A 26,577-nucleotide genomic window follows, 5' to 3' on the forward strand; every position below is an offset into this window, starting at 1 on the left:
GAGAGAGAGAGAGAGAGAGAGAGAGAGAAGGAGAGGGAGGGGGTGTGGGGAAGGGGAAGGGGAAGAGAGTTGGAGAGGGGGATTAGGAGAGGGAAAGAGGGAGAGTAAGGGGGCAGGAGAGAGAGAGTAGAGAGAGAGAGAGAGAGTGGTGGAGGGAGAGAGAGGGGGAAAATAGGGGGGAGGACATAAGAGAGGTTGGGGGAGAGAGGGGGAGAGGGAGAGGGAGATGGGGAGAGAGAGAGAGGTGGGGGGAGAGAGTGAGAGAGAGGGGAGAGAGAAGAGGAAGGGGACAGAGCGAGAGAGAGGGAAGGGGAGAGAGGGAGAGAGGGAGAGGGTGTGGGGAAGGGGAAGGGAAGAGAGTGGGAGAGGGAGAGAGAGTGGTGGAGGGAGAGAGAGGGGGAAAAGAATGGGTGAGGATGGAAGAGAGGTTGGGGGAGAGAGGGGGAGAGGGAGAGGGAGATGGGGAAGAGAGAGAGAGGTGAGGAGAGAGAGTGGGAGAGGGGGAGAGGGAGGAGGAAGGGGAGGGAGCGAGAGAGGGGGAGGGGGAGAGTGCGATAGAGGGAGGGAGAGAGAGAGGGAGAGAGAGAAGGAGAGGAACAGTGTGTGGGGAAGGGGAAGGTGAAGAGAGTGGGAGAGGGGGATTAGGAGAGGGAGAGAGGGAGATTAAGGGGGATGTTGAGAAGGAGGGAGAGTAGGAGAGGGTGGGAAAGGAGGAGGGATGAAGAGGGAGGGAGAGAGTAGGGAGAGAGAGAGAGATAGAGAGAGAGGGCGAGGGAGGATGAGAGATAGGGAGGGAGGGAGAGAGATGGAGGGAGGGATAGGGTCAGAGAGAGTGAGGGGGAGAGAGGAGAGGGGTGAGTGGGAGAGAGAGATCGAGAGAGCGGGAGGGGGAGAGAGAGAGCAAGAGAGAGGGAGGGAGGGAGGGATAAATAGAGAGAAAGAGATAATGAGAGAGAGATAGGTATAGGGGAGGGGAAGAGAGAGAGAGAGAGAGAGAGAGAGAGAGAGAGAGAGAGAGAGTTAGGGAGAGAGATAGGGAGGGAGAGAGCGAGAGATAGAGAGACGGAGGGGGAGAGAGAGAGAGAAAGAGACGGAGGAAGAGAGGAAAGAGAGTGGGAGAGAGGGAGAGAGAGAGAGAGAGAGAGGGAGAGGCAAAGAGGGGTGGAGAGGGAGAGGGAGGGAGAGGGAGAGAGAGGGGGTGAGGAGAGGGGGAGGGAGAGAGAGATGGAGGGAGGGATATGGATAAAGAATAGAAGGGGAGGGAGAGGAGGAGAGAGAGGTAGTGATAGAGAGAGAGATGGAGAGAGGAGAAGAGGGAGAGAGGGAGAGAGGGAGGGAAGGAGAGGGAGAGATAGAGGGAAGGAGAGGGAGAGAGAGATAGGGGAGAGATAGAGAGGGAGAGGGGGACAAGGAGAGTGGGAGTGGGAGCAGGAGGAGGAGAGAGCGAGAGAGGGGGAGGGTGAGAGGGAGAGTGAGAGGGAGAGAGAGAGGGAAGATAGAGAGGGAATGGGAGAGGGGGATGGAAGGTTTGAGAGAGTGAGAGAGAGAGGGGGAGGGAGAGGGGGAGAGGAGAGATGGGGAGAGAGATGAGTGGAGGTGAGAGGGGGGGGAGAGAGAGAGGGGGAAGGAGGGCAGAGCAATGGGGAGAGAGAGAGGGGGAGGAAGAGGGAAAAGGGGAGAGAGAGGGGAGGGGAGAGAGTGGGAGAGGGGATCAAGCATAGTATTTTTTGAGGTACAACCAATTTCTAGGCTATGCCAGTGGAACTCCATCAAGTACTACCAACTCATAGGGCCCTTTTATAAGGACATAGTTGACAATATATGTGCCCAACCACATAGGGTAGAACTTTCCTAGACCTAACTTTCGACCTCCTGGTCATATAGAAGAACTGGATATCCTTCCGAAAAGACTCTAGGCTTGAAACTATTCTCATATTGCACTTTGATGCATCTTTTATGGGCTTCATTGGCTAAGGTGGCATTGCGCTGGGTTTCATCCAAATGAGTTATATGTAAAATATGCTCCTCCTCTACGAAAGTAGCTGGAAGAAAATCGATAGCTAGTTTCAGTGATGGGATTTCACATTCGATGGGGAGGATCGCTTCTAAAACATAGACTAACCGGAATGGTGTGGATCTGTTAGCAATCCTAACTGAGGTTCGGTATGCTTATAAGGCAACATATTAAAGAAATTCCCAGTGCAATTTATGGACCCTTATCATGCGTTGAACGATAGCCTTAAGAAATTTGTTAATAGCCTCAACTTGTCCATTAGCTTGAGGATAATAGAGAGTGGAATTTTCATCTTAAAGTCTTAATTTAGCACCTAATTTGGTCATCATAAAATTTTTAAAATGCTTCCCATGATTTCTTACTATTTTTTTCGAAACGCCAAACCTAACAATAACGCGGTTGAGAAAAAAGTACAATATTGTTTCACCAATGTTGTTAAATGTAGGCATCGCTTCAGCCCACTTAGTAAAGTAGTCAAAAACGAAAATAATATAGCCATGCCCCCCAATTGAGTGAGGATTACATGATGAATTCCTTGTTTTGAAATGTCCAAAATAAGGAGTTACAATATAACCAACTACTCAGCAAGGAAGCTCGCTCCCATGGAGAGTTGAGTAAATAGTTTTAATCCATAACCTATCAGTTTCAAAGATTGTCTCATCATGTTTACTATAACAAGCTAAATACCTTTACATAATTATTCTATGCCCTTTATATATCATTATCATAAGTCCTCATAGTCATTTCTCACACACTTCTTTCTATATCATGATGTAGAAAAGCTACACGCTATATGCAATTTATCTTCATTATCACAAGGCCTGGTAGTCATTGCTCTTTGCACTGTTTGCTAAAGCATGACATGCAAAAGCTATATGCTATGTGCAATTTATTTTCACTGATATTTGCATGTTCATTGGCTTGCATCCAACTGCCTTGTTTACAGATGCCCTCAATCCATGAGAAATTCCGCATGACTACTCCCATAATTTTGTCCACATAATCCCTATTTTAATTCATATTTAATGGTCAAGTTTAAAACAGACAACCTAAAATAGTCCCTGATTTAAAATAGGGATTTAATGTAACAGGGGAGTGTTAGGAGGGGAATGATGAAAAGGGGAATAGGGGTTTAAAGGAGAAATTTATCAGGGATTTGGGAGTGTTTGGGGTATGGTTTTGATGGGGTAGGGTTAAGGACTTTTTGAGCTATAGGAGTAAAGGGGACAAAGGGATATGATTGCAATGTAGCTAGGGTATGCGTCGTGCCAGTGCAGTGTTAACACTGTGGCCAGGCTCCCAGTGCGTCGCAAGCCCTGAGTGCGCTGCACCACCTTGTGTGTGCGCTGCGCACCCTGAGTGCGCCGTGCCACCTTGTGTGTGCACCACGCGCTTTCAAACGGCACTCATTTTCTTGGAAGAACAGGGGAGAGGGTTTTAGGGTGATTTAGGGTGGTTTCTTTAGGAGATGAGGTGGAATGGAGGTGACTATGACGAGGAGTGAGGGGACAAGGGGGAGGGGAAACAAAACCTAGGTGGTGTCTTCGAGTTTGCAACCTCGTTTGTCTTTTGCTTTGATGAGTATTTTCATGGATGGTCAAGCATGCTTCGGATACCCTTCAACGTCTTAACAACACCAACCATTGACCAAATTTTCAGAGAAGGGGTTTCATTAGAGCCTACCTGTTACACAGTAATTTGTCACCATTTTTCATCGTCCCTGTTACCCCTTTCCCGCACTTTGGAGGACTCATTACGGGACCTATGAGCAGTGACATAACTTGAAAACACTTGCATTATGTTCCCCTAAGTATGGACTTCATATGCCTTGAAGACATCTCCTGCAGAATATCCTTAAAAAGTCCCCTTTTCCCGTTAGCGTGGATCCACAGTGTATCACCCGCGCCAATGGGGGAAATTCTCCAAAGAGGGCGCGCCCGTTGGTGCTCTGTCTCAGAGTCTTACCCGCGCCAACCAAGTTTGGGAAAGCTTTTTAACAAACGCACGCCCGAAAGTTCTTTCCTTTCGAATCATGAGGCTTTTGAAGGATATTGCCAATCTCATGGATGTCGAGATTCATCGTATCTCTATCCATAATAGCTTTTCGAGGATAATGCTAATCCCATGGATGTCTGGATTCATTGTATCTCTTCCTGCTCCTCCATCTATAAAAGCTTGTTCTGGTGCATTTGACAAGCTAGTCTTGAGCATAGGGAGAATTATACTGTCAGAAAGTCTGAGAGATTGCTGTAAGAGTCTTCTTTGCATTCATAATCAGAGAGAGAGAGGCTTGCTCCCAATCCCGACAAGCTTTGCAAGACATATGTAGCTGATCACCCAGACAAAGGAGGATTTGACGTCAGAACTATGGTTGTATACTCCTTTGTTGATTATCGGTAATAGATGACTATCATTATGGTTCCATTCTTGTTGTTCATTGTGATGATGTTTGAGTTATATCTTTTCTGACCGATATATAATTGCATCTATTGGATTCCAACGCTGGTGTTGTAGAAGAGTTGACTCCGCCAGGGAAGCTATTTGTTGTTTGATTCGTAAACTTTGGACGGAGCCTGAAGTACGGCCAGGTAGCCTTCGAAACGCTATTGCTCTGCATTAGTGAAATAGATCAGCACCACTTCAGTCAATCTCTAGTTTGGTTTACGAACCGAACAGCTTGGAGTTTGTCTTGCACTTTGGTTTTCTCTTGCTTTCTTGCTTAGATAAGCTTTCTGGGTTGAATTTTTAAGTTGTCTCTTGCTGCCTAGTCTGTCTAGATACTGTTGATCAAGCCGTAGACTACTTGTTTTTATTTTTAAGCTAGAAAACTTGATTAGCGAGACTTTTTCCCTGACAGTCGCACCAGTGGGCGAATGTTGCACAAAATCAACTCGCGCTAATCCCTTAAAAGCGCGAGTTACAGCATGACAGTCGTGCTAGGCCTGTGAACTTTTCCAGTTTGCTTGTTTGGAAGGCTTCTGATCTTGGATTTCTGTCTTGTCACATTTTCTTCAACTACTGGAGTGTGTCAGAGCTTTGTTAGACTGGTTTTCGACCTTCATCCTTCGGGTGTTTGCCTCTTTCCATCGATTTCATATTCCAGCCCTAGAACATCTAGTGGCTTTGCACATCGAGCCTTTTGTGGGAGTTTTTGTTTCTTTGATTGTCCAATCGACTTCTTGGCTACTTTTTGCACTTGTCTAGTGGTTGTCAAAACTTTTTATTGTGTTTTTCAAACAATCTACCTCTTTTTCATTCGGATTTCGCTTGGCTTCGTTTGGGCTTAGATCACATAGCTCATTGAGGTTTTTGTGATTTTTCTTGATTTGAAAGATTGTCTTGGTGTTTCAGGGACTTGATTGTGTTGTCATTGAGTGAAATTTGTCTTTTTACTCTTTGTTATTATCTCTCAAAATTTGTTTAGTGCATTTTTCCATTGAAAAGAAAACAAACAATCTCTTTTGCATTGCATTAGTTAATGGAAATTAGAGTACTTCATTGTTATTAGCGATTAGTCACTTTAAAAAAAAAAAAAAAATAGTTTATTGCCATTCTTTGCATTAGAGTCATTGTTGGTTGTTTGATGATCATTTTGTTTGATTGAAATATCTCAACTCTTCCGTAGTTAGCATTCATCGAATGGAATGATATATTTTGGCATATAGTTTGCATTTAGGAAATTGTGAGAGGTTACATACGGTAGGACCTGGAAACTGAAACCTAATCAAAGATCAACTGTAAAATGAATTGAATGAATCTAAAAATGCATTGGAACTTAATGCATACATCTAGAGGTCTAGGCTAGAGACGTGTTCCGGCGTCGTTAAACCTAGTCACTGTTGTTTCAAATTATGGTTGGGTGATTCCTCCTTTTGTGACTCGATAATGTTCTAGCACGGATTTGTGCTCCCACGTACCGTCGAGTATATGTGGAGACCCCACTAGGTTATCATCCTTTATCCTTAGGAAGCCGTGTCTGCCGCCTTACAAACCGTAATGCACTGAACATAGCATTCGGGAAGATTGACTATCGTACGGGAAGTCCTTGGTTTTCATATGATTGCCAAGGTGTATATGCAGTTTTACGGATTGTTTGGTAAACCTTTTGCCTAGTTCTCCAGAGTAGTCACTTTTGATCATTTTCAGACTCCCTAAAAGAAAAGGTTCACATGAGCATTTGTCACTTCGGGCTCACTAAATATTCGAAGGAGACTAGAGTCACCTTTTCATCCTTTTCTCGAATCTTAAAACATGAAAAGGTCAAGTTCAGTTCCTTTGTCTTAAAATTTATTCGGCCACGATTCACATGCACCCGGTTAGATCTTGTTTGCGTTAGTTTGAGTAGGGTCCTTTCTCGTTAGCTTCCCTAGGATTTTGTGAAGTTTCCATCCTGGCGGAATTACCAATTTCGTCTTCATCCTTTGCCGAGACACCGGTTGTGAGTGATACTCTTCTTGTTATTCCGAGTATACAACCGATTAATTCTCGTGCTCCAGGCGACGAGACTTACGAATTTCATTGGAACCCCGTTTAGGAACCTTCTGAAGACGGTATCCCTTTCTGGGAATACACTTCCCCTCGTGTTTTGGCCCCACTATTTTCTTCCGATATGGAGGAAGTATCCCCCACTTCGACTGAAGAATCCATTGCGACGAGCGGTGAAATTCCCACCGCAACGGAACCTATACTTGTTATTACCACCCCTACTACTAGGGGACTACCTCCAGGCTATAAAGCATTGAAGGGTGTTATGTCTTCTAGGACTCCCTCCACGAGTTCTATTTGGTCACAACTCGCCTTTCCCACCACGGAGCCTTTTACTCCACAAAGTCGCAGTACGTCTATTACATCGATCTCAACCATTCCAACGGTATGTGTAGCTTCCTCGACTCCCGTTTTCAGTGGTCCTTCGGCCTCTATATTTAGAGTCTTTGATCCTACGTCAAACGTCCCAGCAGAGGGGCCATACGACCAGTATTTACGACATCTTGGTAGGCCTTTGTCGTCTCAACCAACTGTTGAGATTTCAGTCCCGTTGTCAATTGATTGGGGCCCCACCTATTATCATGGTGGCCAAGTATCGTCTGCGCAACCCTCCCAAGGACCACCTAATCAAGACCAACAGTCTTACACAGGGCAACCTGGGAACCAACAAGGACAACCCTTCCAGGGACAACCTTTGGCCTCTGGTGGTCCGTCTTTCACCTCTTATGCTCAACCTTCTGGTAACTCAGGTCAATCTTCGGTTCAACAAGGCCAGCCTGGTATCCAGCAAGGTTATCCTACTGGACAAATTGGTCAATCGTATGTTCACCCAAACCAACCTAATGTCCAGTATGGTCCAACATCTGGACAAGCTGGTCAACCGTATGGTCAACCCACCGTCCAGTATAGCCAAGCACCCGGGCAAGTCGGCCAACCTCAAATCCAATCAGGCCAACCAACTGCCCAGCCCACTCGGCCATCTGGTCCGTCAGGACAACCCTCAGGTTTGCAACAAAAACTCCACCCCCAGAAAGTACAACCTTCTGGGCAGTTGGGCCAACCTCAATATCAACTAGGTCATCCTTCCGGCCAGATAGCCCAACCTACAGGACATCTTTCTGGCGTTGCTCAACCCGGTTTTATGCCACAGGCTGGGCCCCAAGCCCCATCCGGTTTTCAAATGCAAGTTGGTGTTAAATCCCAACCAGTCTATCAAACTCAGCCTGTTTCTCAAGCTCAGTTTGGAGTCCAGCCACCTTATGGTTACCAGCAACCCCAAGGGCAAACTTCATTTGCCCCATATCAAAATTATCAACAACTGCAGGCAAATCCTTATCAAATTATTCGCAACTGTATGGTGCTCCTGCAGGACAGTTTGGTAATCCATGGAACGCTAGGGGGCAGAACCAAAATCCCTACGGACAAAACCCTATGGGGCCAAATCCATCCGGGCAAAGCCCATGGGGGCAACCGCCAGTTGGTTGGAACCCTGGTGCTCCATCCTACCCGCAGCCCTAGATGTCCTTCAATACTCAGTTACCTTTCTTAGCAACCTTAGAATTACCGGATGTGTCCAAACTAACTAATGATCCCATTCTCCATAATCCATATTGGCCTCCGGTTCCGACGAAAATTCTCAGTGATTGACCCAAATTCGATGGTAAAGCTAATGAAGATCCTCAAGCTCATGTCATGACCTATCACTTGTGGTGTTCATCCAATTCGTGGCTTGATGATTCGATTCAACTTCGCCTTTTTCAAAGGACTCTCACTGGCTTTGCAACTAAGTGGTATATTGAGCTCACTCGCGGATCCTTTCAGGATTTTAACTCATTGGCTATGGCATTTCTCACTCATTTTCAGTTGCCCATTCGATATGAGACAGGTACACACCTCCTGACATCCTTAAGATAGACAACGGCTACGCATATCTCTGATCATATCCATGAATGGAGACGGCGTCGACGTATGATCAAGTTTTGGATTCCCGACCAACTTCTTACCGACTGGTTTACTACTTTGTTCGTTCCTCCAATAGCACGGGACATTGCCATGGGGGCATGTGTCACTGAAGAGCAAGCTATCGCGTGCGCCCAATACCTTGACTTGGTTTATTCCCAATTTGGCACATTGTATGATTATTTGCCTGATGCCCCGAGACCAGGAACATCCAAAGCCCCGCCAACACCAACTGTTGACGGTATTATTGGTTTTGTTAACTCATCCTCGAAGAAAAATTCCGCGAACCCTGGGAAGCAAAAATCAAATGCTTCGAATGAACACACTTCTTAGGCTACACCATATTCAAATATTACTTCCGAGGTCAATGCCGTCCAGTCCACCACGGCAGACAAAGCCTCGACAAGAAAAAAGAAAGGAAAAGGGAAGAATAAGCCAGATCAACCTAAACAGGACTCCCCTAAACCTCCGCCCGAGGAAGGTGCCAAAAGCAAACCCAAGTATCCTTGTCTTATCTGTGATGAAGATCACTATACCAAAGACTGCCCTAGGCGGTCCAAAGTTAGTCGTTTGTTGAAAAGCGCCCCTGGGACTCCTGCGGAGCTCAAAGAACCCTTTCCCTCACAACAAACTCAAATGGTGGCTAACCCCTCTCAACCTCCATCTTCCTTCGGTTCTCAAGTATTTATGGCTGGAACGATACCTGTCCACATCAGTACTCGAACAAAACAATATCCGTCATCTTCCGGGAAAGAGCCTGAGGTCCCCTCTAGTGCTCCTCTGTCCAGTTCTGGCCCGCTCCACATTGAGAGACCTAGCACTGAGATGCCTATTCGACCCCCTCCAAAAGGAGTACTCTGGAAATCTTCTTACAACCCAAATGCTCGTGCTGCACAGCACTACAATATTATTGAGGACTTAGCTCAGACTCCATCGGCTATGTCCGCTTTAGAAGTTCTCCAGAGCTGCCCTCCTCAGAGGAAGTCCTTGCTATCGGCTATCGGTGGCATAGACCCACCCGACTTGGATCTGATTACTTTTGACTTGGAAAGCCATACGCCGAGACTGCCTCACCAAATCACATTCCTCATACAAGTTATTATTAATTCCAAAATGATTCATCGTACAGTCATTGATGAAGGTGCTTCAACTTGCATCATGTCTGTTGCCTGTTGGAAAGCTATTGGTTCTCCGACACTAAACCAGTCTCCCACAACCTTGGAAGCTTTTGATGGAAGAGCATCCTGTCCCTATGGTATACTCCAACGTTTGCCCATCTCTTTGGAAGGGAAGACGGTCGAGATGGAAGTTGAAGTTGTTGATTCTAATCTTACCTACAACCTCCTTCTCGGACGTAGCTGGACATACGCGATGCAAGCTGTAGCTTCATCTTTGTTTCGTATCATCTGTTTCCCTCATCAAGGGAAGATTGTTACCATAGACCAGTTGTCATTCTTCGCTTCCTCTTCTGAAGGCAACATCCCTTTTGTGGAGCATACCTCCAAATCATATGAGAGTCTGGGAGCCGCGCTTTTTAAAGATCCCGCCCTCATGGGTGTTTTTCCGTTCCCACCTCCTAACGTCGCTTCCGTCAATATGATTACTGTTCGTTCTGATCCGTGGATCCTCCCTCCCACTGATTAAGTAGAATATTGGGGCAATGAGATGCTGTTGAGTCCTGCCGAGCTCAACTACGTCGAAATCATTGCTGCATCGGCTCCCTCTTCTGAACCTGCTCCTTCGAGCAAGGTTCCCGACTCGTTCGCTCCATCCTCATGGCTTGGAGATGAGACTTCTTCGGACCCTTTAAAAGAAATATTCCCTTCTGACGAAGCCATTATCGAGACTATGTCTCCCGAAGAACCTCCTTGGCATGATTCTCACCATCGTTCCTCGTTTCTCCCTGCCCATCAGGATATGTTTACTTGTCTTGAGAAGTTTGCTCCTTGTCTCCCATTTCAAACCCTTCAAACACCTATCCAAGTTTATCAAGTGTCCTCTGAAGGAAATATGGCGAACATCACGCAAACCCAGCCTATCGACATCTTTGCGAAACCAGGGATTATTGAACATCTTCACATTGGAGTCACTTGTACTCCGGAGGAGATTCGACTCTATACCAATCTTTTTCGCAAATTTCGTGACGTATTTGCATGGTCCTATGAAGAAATGCCTGACATTGATCCTAGCACAGTGGTGCATGAGATACTCATGTATCTAGGTGCTAAACCTGTTCGTCAACGTTTACGCCCCGTACACCCCCACAAGGCTACAGCTATTAAGGCAGAAGTGGAAAAGCTTCTTAAAGCTGGTTTTATTTACCCTTTCCCACTCACAGATTGGGTCTCCAACATCGTGCCTGTGAATAAAAAATAGGGTACCATCCGTGTTTGTGTTGATTATCGTGATATTAATCGGGCCTATCCTAAAGATAATTTCCCCACACCATTCATTGATCAAATTATTGACGAGTGTGCCGGAAGCGAAATGTACATTTTTATGGACGGTTTTTCTGGATATAACCAGATCAATATCGCTCCTGCTGATCAACACAAGACCGCTTTTATCTATCCATGGGGCACTTTTGCCTATAAGAAGCTCCCTTTTGATCTCAAAAATGCCAGTGCTACCTTCCAACGTGCAATGTCTTACGCTTTTCATGACATTCGCCACATTGTACAGCCATACTTGGATGATCTACCAGCTCATTCAGCCAAACGATCAGACCACCCTACTCACCTTCGCGATATCTTTCTTTGCTGCCGACACTACCGTATCAGACTCAATCCTCACAAATGTGTCTTCTGCGTTGAATCCGGTCGACTTCTTGGGTTCATCGTCTCCCGAGAAGGCATCCGTTTGGATCCCCTTAAAGTCGAGGCTATTGTGAATCTTCCTCCCCCTGCTTCTTTACAGCAATTGCAAAGCTTGCAGGGTAAAGCAAACTTTCTGAGACGATTCGTTCCAAACTATGCCGAGGTGGCTAAAGGTTTCACATGGTTGCTAAAGCGAGATGTCCCTTTCCATTGGGATACCGTCGCTCAGGAATCTTTTGAGCGTCTCAAGGGTCTCCTTGTTTCCGCTCCATTGCTGCGTCCTCCGAACTATCATCGCGACTACACTCTGTATTTGGCCGCCACCGACACCACTATCGGCATGGTTCTCGTTCAAACTGACGATGATGACACTGAGCATGTTGTATATTATCTCAGCCGCAACCTTTTAGACACGGAAACTCGATATGCTTATGTTGAGAAGTTGGCGTTGGCCGTCGTTTGTGCTGTCCAACGCTTCCGTCACTACATTTTGCTGCACACTACCACCGTGATTTCTGATTGCAACCCCATGACGTGCATTTTGTCACGCTAGTTGCTGGGGGGCAAGTACTCAAAGTGGATTTTCATCCTCCAAGAGTTCGACTTGGAATTTACCACTGCCAAGTCCAAGAAATCCCTTGTATTTGCTGAGTTACTTTGCTCTTTGCCATCTTCTTCCCCACCCTCTCACTTAGAGCATCATATTCCGGATGAGACTTTGTTTCTCATTAGCACCCTCGATCCTTGGTACGGGGATATCATCATATATCTGCAAACGTCCTCCTTTCGCCCCGGCCTGTCCAAAGATGCTCGGCGAAGGATTCGTCATCAATCTCAACCATACCGTATCATCGGGGACACACTATACCGCCTCGGCGCCGACTCTGTTTTCCGCCGATGTCTAACTCTCGAGGAAGCTGAGCGTGTTTTGAATGACTGCCACTCTGGCGCCTGTGGTGGTCACATGTCCGGATATGCCACTACCCAAAAAATCCTCCGTGCTGGCTACTTTTGGCCCTCTATCTTTAAGGATTGCATTCTTGTCGTCCGCTCTTGTCATGAGTGCCAGATATACCAGCGGAAGATGCGAGCGCCTCCCGCTCCATTGCACCCTGTTGTCACCGTCGGCCCTTTTGCAAAATGGGGCATTGATTATACGACCTGTAACCCTCGCTCGGCCGGGGGGCATGGGTTTATTATCGTTGCCGTCGATTACTTCACTAAATGGGCCGAGGCGATGCCCACATTAACTGAAGACGGTCACACAGCGGCACAATTCTTGTTCAACCATGTTATCTCACGATTCGGTGTCCCTCAAGCCATCGTCACTGATCACGGGAAGCATTTCCGTAATCATATGATGACGGAACTAACAACCCAACTGGGCTTACGACACGATAGTTCGACTCCTTACTACCCTCAGGCTAATGGCCAAGTTGAAGCTATCAACAAGATTTTGGTTACAATGCTTCAGCGTACCATTGGCATGCATAAGTCTAACTGGCATTTGATGTTGTTCCCTGCCTTGTGGGCCTACCGAACCTCCGTGAAGGATGCCACCGGTTTCACTCCATTTCAACTAGTTTATGGACTGAAGGCTACCCTTGCAATCGAGTGCGAAATCCCTTCATTAAAATTGGTCGTCGAACTACTTCCCAACACTACTCCACTAGAAGAACTCCTTCTTTACCTGGAACGGCTAGATGAGACCCGTCGCCTAGCTTCTTTGGCCATTGAAGCACAAAAGAAGCGAGTCAAGACTCACTTCGATCAGACTGTCCATCCACGTTCTTTTGTTGAGGGAGATTTAGTCTTGCTATACGATCAGGCAAACGATAAGTTGGGAGCAGGAAATCTCGAGCCTATGTGGCTAGGTCCTTACATTGTCAAGAAAGTTTTGCAAAAGGGGGCCTACGAGCTAATTGACTATGAATGGAACCCTCTCGGGAAGCCCCGAAATGGGCTGTACTTGAAAAAGTACTATGCGTGATGCTTGTACACTTTGTTTTGTACATACATGTACTTTAGCAGGTGTGTTGTGTGTGTGTGTTTTAGTTTTAAAGGCGCAACTGCTGATTATTGTGTCTTTCGCTTCTTGTGCAGATGTCTGATGCACCTTATGTTGGTTTCGCTGATGGTGCCTGCCGCAGTACTCGCAACTTGTCCTCTGCACTGTGGGTGATCTATGATCCTCATGGCGAGTTGATAGATCTTCAAGGTGTGTGTTTGGCCCGTACCACTAACAATGTCGCCGAATATTGTGCTGTAATTGAACTACTTGCTGAAGCAATTAATCTTGGCATTCGTGCATTGGTAGTGAACCTAGACTCTCAACTTGTCGTCCACCAGCTCAACGGGCGATATTCCATCAGAGACCATCACATTCTAAGGTTGTATTTACGTGTGAGATTGTTAGAAAGGAACTTTGATTTCATTACATATCGACACATTCCAAGACAATTAAACACGTTAACTGATGCATTGGATAACCATGTATTAGATAGACATTTGCGTAATATGTAAAACATCATACAAGAAAGCATATAAAGCGCAATAATAAAACCATAGAAATAGGTATATGTATATATATATGTGTGTGTGTGTGTGTGTGTGTGTGTGTCGCAATGTTTGCACCACGTGCATCATAAAGTTCAAAAAATAATACATGTTCCTCTCAAATATATCCGGAGATGACATGTCTCTCAAAAAATATGCAGGAAAAGGAAACCTAAGAGTCTAGTACCAGTGGTGCTCATGATAGCACAACACCGCGAGCACCAAGCGTCTCAAGAGATGATGGACACGATTAGGCACCCCCACTGTGTGCCTCTGATATGCTAGTGGCATATATCCTAGTATAGCATAATTAGGAATCCCTTAGGCGAGTCCCTCGAGATTCTGAATCAGTTCATCCCCCTCGGCACCCTCTTCCTGAGGGTCGGCTGCGGGCTGGTTCCTTCGAGCGATGGGAGACATGCCAGCTGGTCGCTCTAGGCCAACATCTGCATGTATATACAATTGTTGTTAGGACAAACATGTATTAACCAAAAAAAAAAATACATATAAAACATCAAAAACAAAATGAGATCTTACCCAGCTCTTCGTCCCACTCCTCTCCCTTGGGCAATGGGAGATCTGGGTCTCTGGTAAAGTCAGTCCCTGCATAGGGCCAATCCTCCACGACAATCAGCTGACAGACGGAGCCATATGAAGAACTCGGGCCTCCAGGACATCTGCTGGCCCCCTCCTCCCCTAGGCATCAGTGCTGCCCAGCGAGCCATTCTAGGATCTCGTGGCAAAGGATCAGCCACTGTAGCTCACTATCCCTAAAAAATTGGTAATTGTTCCAAGAAGAACGATACCACGATCGAGCCATACCCAAACTGCTTTACCTTTCCTAGCTTGCACTTTGTAAGCTGCCTCTTGATGTTAGTAGTCACTGCGGTGGCCCAGTCAAAGATGGTAGGATTTAGGCATTCTGTGGCCAACAGAAGATGATTCTTGCTTACCTCATGGGGCACCGGCACTCCTGCAGCTCGAGTAATGGTGAATAGTATCACCCTGAGAATCAAGTCCGGAATGGTGGGAATATCCACCTTTGCACTGTTCTTTCCAAATTGCGCCCTTCGGCACACTCGGTCTCGAACTTCAGTCATCTTCTCCCCGAAAGGTCTACTCCTGGTCAAAATAGGCCTCACCCCTCTCCGTGATAACCCCGTGATGAAGTAGACATCAGACACATCGAGCCCCAGCACTTGGTCCCGTAAACGAAACACTTGGTCATCAACATCCCACAGATCAATTATGAATTGTAGTAGCTCGGGCTGAGCGTGCAAGTAAGGTGTAAGAAAGAATTTCTTAAGCCCACAGTCCCTTCGAGCATTCATGCACCCTTCATCCTCAAGGGCCAAAGCATCCTCGGCATCATGTTCTCGTTCCTTCCATTCTACTACCATTTTGCCTGCTTCTCTACATCCATAAGAACATATAAATCATGATTAGATCACTGGTAAGCTTACAATCCAATCAGATTTAAAATGTGTTGAGAAATCTTAAGCAAAAAATTGAGTTGCGTGGTTGGCGCGACTGTTTCTAAAACAATCGCGCCAATGAGCGCGACCCTTTTAGAAAAATCGCCCCATTAGCGCGGGTTCGTGCCGGATACCCGCGCTAATGGGCGAAGCCCTAAATTTTTTAATTCCCCCTTGAACAGGTCAATCAGGAAGCAAAATGCATAAAAAAAGTATGGAAATGGAGCTAAGGGAAGCGCCTCTTACCTGGAACCGACGAAATCCTGAATGGTTGCACGGATTGGCCATAATCGCCGTCTGAAGTTCACTCCCCAAACAGACAACTGCTACTATTTAGAGAGGTAAAAAGTAAAAGTGATTCTACTTTTACCATTTTCACAATATTTATAAACTTTTTGACTTATACTTAGCTTTAAAAAGTTACTTTTTGAATATTTTAATATATCTTTGGTCGAAAATGGATTTTACGCTTGATTTTTGTGCAGCGACAGGTCTTTTACGCAACATTGATGGTGAAACAAGTTGTATTTTATACTTTTTCGGACTCAGTAAATACACAAAAAAGTCACTGTGGAGTCATCTTTCAGCTCTTTTCTGACTCTCTAAACATGAAAAGATCGCCGAGTTATTCCTCTTGACTCGTTAAACGTAAATAAGAGGTGGTCGTCTTTAAACTCTTTTTCGACCGTGTAAAAACGAAAAGATCGTCGGACCCTTGTCGTTTCAGGTTCGTTAACGATTACAAAGCGACGTGGTTTCAATCGATTTTTTACTTTTTCAGGTCGAAATCACTACTCATGAAAAGTACTCCTCGATCGTAATGGTCGGGCGGTTCTTTCAAGCATTGTTTTATACTTTTTCGGGCTCGAGAGACACAACTTTATGAAAAAGGACACCCTTGGAGTTTTCTTTTCTGCCCTTTTTCTTTGAAATTTTGCTCTCATGATAAAATTTTCGGCATTTCTTTGCAGTGACTGTGTGACTGGGGCATCTGGCTTTGAAATCCATGACTGCATCTGAAAATGTCAACTGGCGATTTTTTCGAAAATTTTGTCATAGTTGACCTTGTTTGACTTTTCTTCAAAACAGAGTTTTGAAGAAGTGTCGATGTCTCTTCAGGTGATGATGAAGCTTTCCGAACTATAGCTCTATAAGGTCTCCCTCTGGCCTGCATGGCTTGTTCTGGACATGTTTTTTCAAAGACCACATTGATGATTTCCTAGACCCAGCAATCAAAAGGACTTTGACCTGTAATATGACCAGACCTTGACTATCATGAACTTCAGTGATTTATGGACCAAGACCTGAACCAGCAGAGGCCAGACATGAGGGGAAATGAGTAGCATGACTTTCTCCGTCAGATCATGGCATGTCCCTAGCGAAATGTAGCTGAGTGGATGGAGCAGGACACCTAAAATTGAAATGCACAAAGAGCTTTGATCTTCGATGGAGGGCTGACCAGACCGACTCTAACATTGGCTCCAATGGGGGATGGTAGCTCCTTGGAGGTGCTAAGAACAGCAGATCTCTAGAGGAGCTAGACAGTGCCTTTTTGTCCATTGGGCTATGGAGTCACCATTTTCATAAACAGTATAGGCTCTGACTTATTTATAAAACTGGAATAATCAAGAAATTGACTCAAACTTGACAATTGGAATAACTCAAAAACTGACTTTACATACTGAAAAGAAACTGAAATAAAAATGCTATTTACAATGACAGTGGAAGCAGCGTCAATGGATCAACAATGATATCGCTTGAGCATTCGACCATTGATCAGCCCTCCAGGACAGCCTTCCCCATTCACTTCTTTAAGAAGAAAGGCATTTTGACCCCTGTATGCTGCAATCTTGAAAGGACCTTTCAACAGATTTTCTAACTTTCCGTGCTTGCCTTTCTCCTCATTCCTTGCATCCCACTTCAGCACCACATCATCCAACTAAAATTTATCTGCTTTTGATTTTCTATCATAGATTTTCTTTATCTCCTCCTGCAACTTGGATGTGTTTTTTGAAAACTTCCTCTCTTGTTTCATACAAGTGGATCATTTGATTCAGCCTTCTCTGCATGGGATCTTCCTCACTGCCAGCCACCTAAAGAAGTTTGACCACCGGGGCAGCAAGGGAAGTGGGGAATACTGTGTCCACACCATAAACCAGCTCAAACGGTGACATACCAAGAGACTTTTTCTGACTAATCCGGTCTGCCCAAAGTGCATGGACCAGCCTCTTGTTCCAGCTCTTCTTATTTATTTCCAGCAGCTTCTTGATGATGTTGACCAAAGATTTATTCGAAGATTCCGCCAATCCACTGCCTTGCGTATGATAGGCAGTTGAATGACCCAAAATTATATGATATTTATGAAAAAATTCTACCATCCTTTTCGATTTAAAGGATGCTGCATTATCAATGATTATTTTGTTTGGACAACCAAAGTGAGACAAGATGTTATTTTCGAGAAATGAGATGATTACCGTGTTCGTCGCTTATCTGGTAGGTGCTGACTCAATCCACTTTGTGAAGTAGTTCGTCGCTGTAAGGATCCACCTATGTTTTCCGAAAGATGCGGGATGAATTTCCCCAATGAAATCCAACCCCCACTGCTGGAATGGAGTGCTCACTTCAATTGGCTTGAGTGGCAAAGGTTGTAGTTTCTGTTTTTGTTCGAAAATTTGACACTTATGACAGCGCTTTACCATCTTATGCACATCAGCAAACAAAGTAGGCCAGTAGTACCCTGCTCTCAAGATTTTGTTTCCTGTTGACTTCGAAAAAAAAAGTCCACCACACTCTCCTCTGTGAAAGTCCTCTATGACTTTCTTTGCCTCCTCTTCCACCAGACAATTTAGTAAAATTCCACCGGGATCTTTCCAATACAATGCAGAATTCAAGATACAAAATTTGGCAGCCTTCAATTTAAGTGTTCTCGCTTTGTTTCTAGCCATGTCAGGTAGTGGCGATAGATTTTTTAGCACATATATTATATCAAAATACCATGGGGAAAACGCAAACATTTCGGATACCTGAACTGAAGTTCCTTCGTCATTCTCATCGGACATGGCAGCGATCAGATTTATGTCCAATGCATGAAAATTTGACTCAGCCATTAGCTTCGCCAATCCCTGTCCTTTGACCAGCTTTGTAGGCTTTATCTCCACATCGTATTCAAGCAAGGATGCAATCCATTTGCCCCTTCTCCCTTCCAGATTGGTCTGCATTAAAACATCATTCACAACAGTATTAGGAACATAGGCCAGAATGTGAGAATGTAAGATATACACCCGAAAATATTTCAGTGCCTTCACCAATGCCAGGGCTTGCTTCTCAATGATGTATTACTTCAAATCTGCATCCCTTATAGCCCTGCTGAAGAATGCAATAGGTATTTCATGATCATCCCTCTTCCGCAATAGTACTGCTGCCATAGTGTGCTCAGAAGCAAAAGAAAACAATATGAATTCTTGAGTGTAATCTAGGATGACTAGAACTGGAGCTGAAGAGAGGGCTAATTTGACCAAGTTGAAAGATTTTATAGCCTCATCTGTCCATTTCACCTGGCTATCCTTCTTAAGCATGTTTGTCATTTCTTTCAAATGTTCCACAAGATTAGGCACAAAGCGACACAGAAAATTCATCTTACCATTAAATGACTGTATCTCCTTTTTGTTCCTAGGCAGATCGATTTGTTGAATTGCTTGGACACGTGCTGGGTCTATGGGGATGCCATCTTTTGAAATGATATGCCCAAGTAATTTTCCTTCCTCCATGGCGAACAAGCTCTTCTTAGGATTTAGCGATAAACCATATTTTCTGCAGTTTTGAAAGACAATTTTTAGGTGATGCATGTGCTCTTCATCAGACTTTGAAAACACCGTCAAGTCATCCAAGTACACCACCAAAAACACATCCTTCTCATTTGCAAATGCCAAGTCCATTGCACGCTGAAATGTGGCACCTGCATTCTTCAAACCGAATGGCATTTTGGCATAGTGAAATGTCCCCCATAGAGTTGTGAGTGTTGTATTATCCCTATCATCTTCACGGACTAAAATTTGGTTATATCCATAATAACCATCAAGCAGCGACATACGAGATGCCCCCACTACTCTCTGAAGTATATGGTCCATCTTGGGCAGCAGATAGTTGTCCTTCAATGAGACCTTGTTTATATTTCTGAAATTAATGCATAGGCGGATCTCACCGGTCGTCTTTCGTACAGGCACTAAGTTAGATATCCAATCTGAAAATCTGATAGGCACAATGATACCTGACTTGTACAACCTATTTACCTCTTTTTCGATGGATGGAAACAACTTTGGAGTGATCCTTCTCAGCTTTTGTCTAAATGGTTTCTGATTGGGCTTGATAGGTATTGTGTGCTGAGTGATGTTCGTATCATAGGTATTTAAATCAGAATAATCCCAAGCAAATACATCTGCAAATGAAGCCATCAAACTGATATATTTGTCCTTGATCTTTGGCGGTAGTGTCTTGGACAATTTTACCAATTTTGGATTTGTTGTTGTACCGATGTTGACTTCTTCTACACTTTTCTCCATGGGCTACAAAGTTTGCTTGCGTGCTACATCATCCTGATCGAAAAGTTCTTCTAGGGGTATCAAGCCTTTAGGGATGATGTTGTTCTTCAGCTGCAATACGTCTATTTGATTGATTTGTACTTCTTCTGTACCATTCCCTTTGTTCTCATCATTTTCCACATCGATTAAGGTTTCTTTGAACTTGCCTTTGTTGAGCAGAAAATCCTTAATCTCCTCATCATCTTGGAACACTTGCCAATGTCGTTGATTGTCTGGAATGGTTGGATGGTGCTTGACATGGATTTCAAATTTATTGCTAGAGTTCATGGGGATCTTCAAGCTGCTCGTTGCCTTGGCAAGAGCATCAACAATACTATTTTGTATTCGTGGCACACATGTCAAGGTGTATTCGGAAAAGAGCTTCAAAATGTCCAAAACTATATTACGATAGGCCCGCATCCTAAGATGTTTTTCTTGGTACTCGCCTCTGACCTATTTTATCACCAACTCGGAGTCGCCATATACTAAAATCCTCTTTGCATTCAGCTTCCTAAGAATCTTCAAGCCAACAATCAGAGCTTCATATTCGGCTTCATTGTTGGAACATTCGAAGGCTAGCTTGTAGGAGCAAACTCTCACGCTGCTAGGTACTTTGTTTTGGGCAAAGAAAGGACTGCATACCCAAATACCAACACCAGCTCCATCATTCCCTACTACTCCATAAAAATCCATGGTCCATAAGCCTTCTTCTTCCTCTTGCAAGTGCTGAAAATCTTTTTGTTGTCCATTGTTTGTTTGTTGTCCATCGTTTGTTTGTTGTCCATTGTTTATTTGCTGTCCATCGTTTTCAACTGATTGACCAATATTTTGTTGCTTTTCTTGTCTTTCTTTCTTCAAAATCTCTCTAAAATTTTCTGTTATCTCTGGAATGTCATCTGCTTCTACTATCTGACTATCTATTTCATTTAAACTATCTGAAAATAAAACAAAGGACTCTGAATCTGTATGTACATAGTTTATAGGATGATTTATCAGTTTCTCCTTACTTGTGATCATATACTTCATCTTTTGTTCCCGATATAATTTCCTCATTTGTCCAAACACCAGGATTGTTGCATAGGAGAAATCCAGCTGTAGTGTCCCCTTCAATTTTGCTACCCAAGACCTGGAAAGAAGCATGCCAAACCTTGGAGGAATGTCTGCTACCACTACATCCATCAGAACATTTTTCATAGGGAGCTGATCCAAACTCACAACTAAGTCTTTGATGAGCCCTATGCACCTTACTCTACTGGAGTCGAATGAATAGAGATCATGATATTGGCGGGTGATGTCGAGACCAAGCTTATCCATGATAGCCTTGGGCATGAGATTGTGAGAGGCTCCAGAATCGAACATGGCATTATGTAGCACAAAGTCATGCAATCGTAAACTGATATAGAAGGGTGGCACCTCACTCTCAGGAGACTCACCATTTGTCGCTGGCCCAAAAATCATTTCAGGCTGATCATCTTCCACGTTTAGCATGTCGGACATTGGGTCCAAATTCAACATTTTAGAAATCTGTCCTCTATAGCTGCTGTTCTTCATGCTTTCAGTCAAAGGGATGGATACCTTTAGCTTAGAAATCTCATTCTCTATGCTGAAAGTGGGAGTTATTTCTACCTCTTTGACTGGGATCTCTTTCCTTTCCTTGTCTTTTGAGATGGCTAGTTGTTGTGATTGTTGCGCTGATTTCGATTCGCTGCTCTCTGGAACAACCGCCTCCTTTCCCTTTCTTTGTGTAGCTGATAGATTTTTCTTTTTTGTTTCATCCACTTATTTTTCTGAATTTTTTTAGCTGGTACATCTCTGTTTCTAAGGGAATATCACTGTTGTTGCATGGAAAAAGCATTCATATACCCCCTTTGATATTCTTCTGACTCTTCTTCCAACACGGTTTCGCTAGCTAGGATAAAATCGGTGTCTTCGTGTGTAGCTGAATTCACTGCACATTCTTCTTCTTCGCTGCTGTAAGTAGGCAGCTAATCTGGAGTAAAAAGATGGTTTTCCTCGCCTATTACATTCCCTTCCTCATCTGATTCATGTCCATGTACAAAATTCTACTGCAAAGGTGTTTGTACCAGCTATTGTGCTGTCTGCTCTTGAGTCCGCTGATCTCTTTGTCTTATCCTATATTGTGGCTACTGTTGGCCACGAAAGTTAGGATTCCTAACTTGTGGCTCTGGCTTGTCAAGTTTTACCCTTTCAAGCATCTGTTCTTCCTTCTTGAGCAGCTGATCCATTGAAGAAGATTCTTCTTTCACTATGGTTTTCTTCTCTGCTTTCGCTCTTGCTCTTTTGGACAGCAGGTTAGCCTCAACGCTGACTGCAATTTTCTGCATATCTTCCATTGTAGCCGGTTCTCTCTCTCTCAATTGGTACACCATGTCAGCATCAAAACCATCCGGAAACTTCATCATTGCTAGTCCCACTAGTGGCTTTAGATGGTCTGGGATATCATTGTAGACTGCATTAAATCTAACACAATAATCTTGGACCAACTCACCGGCATTCCGCTTGATTTGTTCATACTCGGCCAAAATTTGAAGGGGATTCTTTTTTACTTCCCACCTATTCAAAAATTGCCTTTGTAGCTCAGCCAAGGTGGTGATTCTTGTAGCCGTCAAACCTCTGAACCATTTCCTCACATCACCTACAAATGTTTGTACAAAGAGCCTCATTGCCACGTTCTCCGCATCGATCTCATGAAGTTCATAGAAATCTGCCATTTTATCCACATGTTGTTGAGCTGTAATACTGTGAGGAGTGCCATCAAAAAATGAGATTTTACTTTGATAGTCATTTGGCATGTCATCTAGGAATTGGGGCAGGACAAGAGGAGCAAAACGGACAGCCATCATTCTTGGTGGATTTGGCCATGGAGGTGTTGGAGGAGTGTGCACAGTTTGCAAGGGGCTTGCGCTTGGAGTTTGGGGCTGTGTGGCAATGTGCTTTTCGATTAATCTATTAGCTCTTTCCGTCTCAAGGTCTACAAGAAATTGCGGATTGGGGACGGTGTAATCAACAACCTTTTCGGATTTAGATTCAAACAATGATATCTCAAATTTTTCGTCAAACTCAAGCTCTTCAAGATACTCAAAAATGTCGGGACATGAAGGGGATTTGAACACGGGGGTTATGGTGCTTCCTTGACGAAGGAGTCTTGGGATCAAATTTGGATTTTCGTAAATGTGAGGAGGGTCTGAGTCCGGATTCGCTCTGGTATATCGTCTTGAAGCTAGCATGCTATTGAGAGGAATTTCGGGACACAACCAACTTACTCAGCCTTTCCAATCCTAAGCTCATCATCCGGAAGCCTAGAATTCTTATGAAACAAGGGGATTTGATTTTTAACTAGTCCCCAGTGGAGTCGCCACTATGTTAGCACCTAAATCTACCTTAGGCTGAAGGAAGGCAAAAATTAGGGTAACCACAAACCACGCTCAGTCTGGTAGCTAGCCCTACCAGAGCAGGAGAGGGCTCTCTCCGAGTCACACTCAGCGAATGGATATGCAAAATGGTCTGAGATGACTTACAATGCAATATTTACCTTAGGCTAGTAAGTGAAAAGGGATTTTGGAAAAGATTTTTTGAAGTGATCGATCTTCTGGGATGTATATGGGACTGGCGCTTAGCAAAGAACAAAGAATTGAGAATGAAGGCACTGATTATTCCGTGAGGCAAGGTAGGCGGGAAGCGCAACAATTTTGACTTAAGGTGATGCAGAATGAAAAGATTGCTCAAGATAGTGAAAAGGGCATGGTCGCATGAATCCTTTTCAACAGAAGAATAACACTGCACATGAAATTTTCCCACAAGCAGGGCAATATAAATTGAATTCTACCTAATCTCACTTAGAAAATTTCACTGAAATGAAACATGAAATGAATTATGAAACATAACAAGATACATATGGAACATAAGAACACATTTGCTACACTCACAACCACAAGAATCTCATGAAACAGAGCCGCTGCCTTTCATTAACTCTCAAACAAAAACATAAACCCTAAACCCAAAAACCTAAACCCTAAACCCAAAAACCTAAACCCTAAACCCTAAACCCCAAACCCTAAACCCTAAACCCTAAACCCTAACCCTAACCATTTTATAACATTTTAAAAATTGTTTTGTAACTTTTATTCAAGTGTTTATTAAAATAATTTGCCAAAATGTTGTAGACCCTAAACACTAAACCCTAAAACCAAATCCAAAGCCCCAAACCTTAAACGCTAAACCATAAACCATAAACCCTAAATCCTGAACCATGAACCCTAAACCCTAAACATTTTATAATATTTTAAAAAGTATTTTGAAACTTTTATTTAAGTGTTTATTAAATGAATTTACTAAATTCTTATAAACCCTAAACTCTAACCTCCAAACCGCAAACCATAAACCCTAAGTCATAAACGCTAAACCCTAAACCTTAAACCCTGAACCCCAAACTGTGAACATTAAACCCTAAACCCTAAGCTTTTTATAACATTTTAAAAAGTGTTTTGTAATTTTTATTTAAGTTTTTATTAAAAGAATTTACAAAAATGTTATAAACCTGGTGAGAGCCAGTATTGCAGCAAGAATTCTATAATTCCTAGGATACCAACTTTACTTTTATCAACCCAGTAGTTTGTGATAAACTTGGAAGCGTCGATGCTATATGCACAAGTACTAGTACTCACTGTAGGTTGTCACTTGGTCAGCCGATGCGAGATCACTAGGAGCTCAAGCTAACTTCTATAGATTTTAGAAGAATCTCTTTGTGTGATGAAAGGAAAGAAAGATTACTCTACATATTCTAGTCTAACTACAGAAAGGAGAAAGACTGGAATGTAAAGCGAAACCTAGTAAACCCTAATTAACAAGCTAATTCTACTTTTGCGAAAAACACTTTGAAAACCATGAAAGAAATGCCATTACCTACTCAAGGAAGTAATCAACATCTAACCATAGAAATTTTAATGTATGTGGTTTTAGTTTATGATATGTATTTTCTTGTTGTTCTCTTCTTTTCCACTGTTTGTTTATGTTTGTATGTCTATATTCGTTTTACACATATATAATATCATATACCATAATTACTTTTCCAATGTGTAGAATTTTTATATTAAAGTATTAATGTTTAAAATGTAGTTTAATTTAATAAAATCTTGTTTCTTTTGTAAATGACCACAACATCATGAAAGAATTTGAATTTTCATAAGCACCACTATTCAATGAACATTGTTTTTTAATTGATCATTTTTTAATAATTAGTTACATGTTTATGCTTTATGATGATAGAATTTTAAATGTTTGTGTTTTTATTTTATGTAATGTATGTGTTTGTTTGCTTATTCTCTTGTTTCTATATAAACTTTAGAACACGAGAAAGGATTTCATTAGAATATGCCATATGGATGGTCATTTCCCAAATTGTTAGAATATGTCGTATCGACGGTCATTGCCCAAATTGTCTATTGACTTGATACAAGTAAAATTTGTGATGATGTTTCACACATAAAATATAATATCCAAGAATTACACTTCAAATTAATTGAGTGTGTATTAAACTATATACTTTCACATTAGCATTTAGTTTAACAAAATTCCATTTATTTTTGTAGATTACCATGGATTTTTTTTGTAATTATCATTATTCAATGCATCTTTGAGAATCAACTTATTCTATAAGTATTTTTAATTAATATATATTTATAATTAGTTACAAATGGGTGTTTCATGATGATAGGATTTTAAATGTTTGTGCTTTTATTTTACGTAATGTATTTACTTGTTTGTGTCTCTATGTCTATCACTTTCATAACACACAAAAAAAAATCATTATAAAATACCATATGGAAGGTCACTAAACAAATCGTCTATAAACTTGATACAAATAACTTCTATGATGATTTTAAGTATGCATAATACCCAATGAAAGAGATACACTTAAGATGAATTGAATGCTTGCATTAACTCATCCATGTTCAATCTAATAAAATTTCAATTATTTTGGTAATTGACCATTACGTCATGAATGAAAAAGATTTTTTTTTGTAACAACCACTATACTATTCAATGTGTATTTGAAAACCATATTCTTTTATAATTATTTTTAATTAATACATTCTTTTTTCCTAAGGAAAAATAGTAATTTTATTAATGAAAACAAAATTCCATGTTGTATATGCTGACAATGCATTCAATCATGCCAATTGAAACTGGTGATCACAGAGACCAAATATAAAACTCCAAAATGGTGGTAAATAGGTCACCCTTTTCTCCATTTATTCTTTTTAACCTTTTGCCATTCTCCCTTGGAAGGAATGGTTCTCACAAGCACTAGCTGGGTCCCTTCATTCATTCTTGGATCTTCGTTATCTTAATCAGAAATTTCATATACATGATGATGTTTTGAGCCCCCTGTCTCCATTTCTATAGGGATCATCTCTTGCCTCGATGTGCATGCTAGAGTTTTTGAAACTTCATGATTAACACTCCTTTTTTCCACATTTTCTTGTGGATTTTAGGCTTCTTCATTGGTAGAGGATCCATTTCTTCATCATCCTCTTCTTCGTGAGGCAACTGCTATGGGAATATCCATCCCTTGGGTTTATTTCCTATTTTCAATTGGCATTATGACATGAATTTTATATATGTCCAATTTTTCATCATATTTGACATCTAAATGTTCTATTCTCAAAATCTAG

The sequence above is a fragment of the Pinus tabuliformis genome, chromosome 5_1, assembly GCF_031772625.1.
Source record: "Pinus tabuliformis cultivar Carrire ecotype Pingquan chromosome 5_1, CPIR1, whole genome shotgun sequence".
In the NCBI taxonomy this organism is placed as follows: Eukaryota; Viridiplantae; Streptophyta; class Pinopsida; order Pinales; family Pinaceae; genus Pinus; species Pinus tabuliformis.